General features: G+C 44.6%; 1 pseudogene; it reads right to left on the minus strand.

The window, feature by feature from the left end:
- Nucleotides 1–511: 511 nt before the first annotated feature.
- On the minus strand, nt 512–2,070 carry LOC123058921 (thiamine thiazole synthase 2, chloroplastic-like; annotated as a pseudogene).
- Between the last annotated feature and the right edge of the window lie 1,959 nt (nt 2,071–4,029).

The following is a 4,029-nucleotide window of genomic DNA, read 5'->3' on the forward strand; positions in this document are numbered from 1 at the left end:
TGCGTGAAAAAATTACGATCAAGGTTAAAAGGTCTTGTGTACCGGAACGGAGGGAGGGCGTTGCGCAAGATCAACTGCCGATTCAGTCTGATTGCTTCTATGAGGATATTTGTATACAGGCCACTACTTTTAGTAGAGTTGAGTATTCATTCTATAATAGGGATGCCAATTTTGTTGCTCATAGCCTAGCTAAAGGGAGGCTAATCACAATCACAATGTTTGAGTTGATGAACATCCTAGTTTTATCATTTCTTTGCTTGTGGATGATGTAACAACTATTTGAAAGCAATAAAGTGAGCCATGATGGCATTCCTCAAAAAAAAACTGCCGCTTGTCGGGAAGATGAATAGACTGAAAATTTCTCGGGAAAAAAAACTACCGCTTGTCAGAGGCTTTATCCATGGAGTAAGGGCATGTACAATGATTCTATCTTAGGAATGCCACATATGATAAATGATGAGGCGGGGGAGAGAGAAATCATAAGAAAAGTTTATAAAGATAAGGTTAAAAAATGACCCATTATATATATGTTTTTTGAATTTCGAAATTACATGTAAAATTTAAGATAAAACTATTTTATCAACCATTGTACATGTCCTAAATAGCGTGCGCATACACCAATAAAGAACTGGAAATTCAACGCGCGCGCACACATGTATAGGAAGCCCAACCATTTTATTCTGTCATCTTGTTCCAGAAGGATCCATGGAGTTGCCATCACGCGGAAGGGCAAACCGCGGCAGTGCTATAAACACGACGCCTGCTGCTACTAGTAGAGATGAACAGAGGATTAAACACAAGTAGACAGATGACATATATAAAGTCTTTGTCCAACGTCTCCTCTGTTTCATCAAACACCAGCGTACGCTTTGGTGTCACCTCCGTCGTCCAGGCGTCCACGGTGTCGCCGCTGGTCCTCACGCTCGGGCCGTCTCCGGGTCGATGCCGTTCGGACGGCCGAGCGCCCTGAGTGCCAGGTGCGCTGCCTTCTGGCCGGAGATAATCGTGGCGCCGAACGTTGGGCACTGCAACCACCACAAGACAAGACACACCAAAACGGCGGTGAGAGAAATGAGAATGATTCCAAGAACTCCTGTGAAAAAACGCAGTATATTTCTCACCATCCTCTGGGGCCCGTCGATCTCGGCGACCTCAACACTGGCGACGATCATGCCGGGGACGACCTCGCGGGTTAAGCGGACAATCGCATCCTCGGACATGTTGGTGTCAAGCGCCTCCATTCCGGGCACCGTCTTGATCATTCCCATGTCCTCGAGCCGTTTGACTCCCTTCCCGTTGGCACTGAACAGCCCCTCGTGGCCACATGAGCTTACGACGATCTTGGCTTCCATGACGTTGGCGTCCATGTGGGATTGTGCCTGTGAGTGTGTGTCCTGGACCTGGTTCGTCGACCCGAGCGCCCAGTTGGTGACCACGCCGGCGACGCGGTGCTCTTTGACGAGCAGGTCTTCCACGACAACGCCGTTGAAGAGCTTCACGTTGGGCCGTGCGAGGAGGCGGCTCAGCACGGTGGAGGTGAAGAGCGCGGCATGCTTGATGACCACGTAGTCCTCCTGCTCGTCGTACTCGATGTTGAGCTCGTCGAGGAAGAGGTGCGCCGGCTTGCGCACAACCATGGCGGAGAAGAGCTGGCTGCCGAGCCAGCCGCTGCCGCCGGGGCAGACAGACCGCTCGATGATGGCGATGCTGACGGACGGGTCCTTGGAGAGCTCGTAGGCTCAGGACAGCCCCGCGCTGCCAGTTCCGATGATGATGACATCGGTGTTGACGTCGGCGATCATGTCGGTCATGTGCCGACGGATCATCTCGCGGGAGGCGACGGATTCTTTCATGGGGCTGAACTTGAAGGAACTGAGATCATAGGGAGGGGTGGAGGAGGAGATGGAGTTGCAGACGGCCCCGGTGCGCCGGGTGGCGGCACGGGAGGGGGTGCGAGTGGCTGCCGGAGTGCAAACGCCGGGGAATGGGGTCTTGAGGAAGCTCGAGGTGGTGATTGTCATGGCTGCCATGTTGTGCTGGGTAACCTGGGTTGTGCTAGGAGATTGTGAATGTGATGAGACTAGACAACGCGCAGTGGCACGATTTAAAGAAGACGAGGAGGGCACATATATGTATGGATTGTGTCATTGTGTGTGCGTGCCGTCAGATATTGAGGGATTTTCGCTGCCGTTTCTCTGCCTTTGTTGCGTAAGCATATATTTCTTCCTACCTTTGCCAAAATAACGCACACTGGATTGACACTATAATCTCTTTTTTCTATCTTTTTTCTATTTTGTTCTAGGATTTTGACAAAATAACACAACTTTCCTCTACCTTTGCTTCACAAGCACACATTTCTTTTCCTTCACCAAGATAACACACTGATGATTGCCACTTAGCCAAATAGCCGTTTTCTATACTTTTTTGAGGATTTTGACAAAATAACATAGCTCTCCTCCACGTTTGCTTCATAAGAAAAGCATTTTTCCTTTGCCAAAATAACACAACACTGCCACGAGGTGTGCTGCCTTCTATTCCTTTGCCAAACATTGTTTTCCTTTGCCAATACATTTTCAGTTTTACTAAAGCACATCTAGATGTGCCATAAGTATTGCACATCTAAGTTCTATGTCAGTGATCTTACATCGAGATTCGCGTGGATATTTTCTTTTTCTTTTTTTCTTTTCCTCTTTATGCTTGATTCACTCACTTAGATGTGCAATAACTAGGGCACATCTAGATGTGCTCTAAACACACCCATACATTTTTTGCTTTGCCAAAATAACACACCACTTTACACTGCCTTTTTTTAGAATACTAGACGATACCCCACGCGTTGCTGCGGGAATTGATTGCATTATATTTCGATAAAAATCTCATTGTCTGATATTATAATATGAGGAAATCAGAATATACATATGATTTATTTTATTTGATTATTATATTGTTGAGTTATTTCACATAATATAACTAGGATTTCTCATTAACACTTTGAGGGAAATATAAATAGTGGATTTGATGAGGTGCATGTGTGGTGAGGTGGGATATGTGCATGTTGAGAGAAATATAAGTAGTGGAATTATGAAGTAAATTGCAAAAAAAAAAACACCACTTTGAAGACTAGGTTTACGAAAAACACTAGGATACATTTTCTCTGCAGAAAACACCACATCTTGTGTAATGGTTTGCAAAAACCACTGATCGGCGGATTGGATCATGTTAAGTGAGTTTATGACAGATGGGCAATAAATACAGATCGGCGAGTTTGGCCCGGAGTAAAATGAGGAAAAGGAAAGAAACAGTAAATACAGAGAAAGAAACGAAGAAACGGCTGAAAAAAGGAAAAAAATACAGTGTAAAAACAGGCTCTTTTCCTCCTAGTAGGTCACGCCCTGCTTATTTATCACGGACTTGATGTTAACACACTGGCAACAATGCTAGGAAGCAACCAGGAAATCGCATGAGATATCCGCGAGAAGGCCGGCCCGTTACTGTACATGCTTAACGCGAGAGATCCTTCTCCCTCACGTGAAGCGAGGTATAGTCGCCGCGGGAGCTCCTAATCAGTGTTGTAAGCGATGGTTGCCGCTACCGGCACTCACGCACGCGACGACCTTTGATCGGCACATGTAGAAGATCACTCGATCGCATCTCGCAGGTTTCTTATTGCTTGATCAATTTGGGTCGATCTATCGATTTGGACTGGTCGTAGTTGACCGGTCAACCATTGACTTTGAAAAAAGAAACAAAAAAGAATAAAGAATAAAATATCACAAAAAAGAAAAAATAATTGTGATTCAAAAATGTTCATGGATTTCATAAAAGAGTTCAAATACTTCAGAAAAGTCCATGACTATGAGAAAATTTGCAAATTTTGGAAAAAATGTTCATCTAATTTGAAAAATCTGACAAAAGTTGAAAAACAAAATATTTATTTTCTAAAAAAGTTAATCCATTTGAAAAAAGTCATCAAATTTGAAAATAATTACATTGATATTGAAAAGAGGTTCATCTAATATGAAAAAAAAA

This window comes from Triticum aestivum, chromosome 3A (assembly GCF_018294505.1).
Source record: "Triticum aestivum cultivar Chinese Spring chromosome 3A, IWGSC CS RefSeq v2.1, whole genome shotgun sequence".
In the NCBI taxonomy this organism is placed as follows: domain Eukaryota; kingdom Viridiplantae; phylum Streptophyta; class Magnoliopsida; order Poales; family Poaceae; genus Triticum; species Triticum aestivum.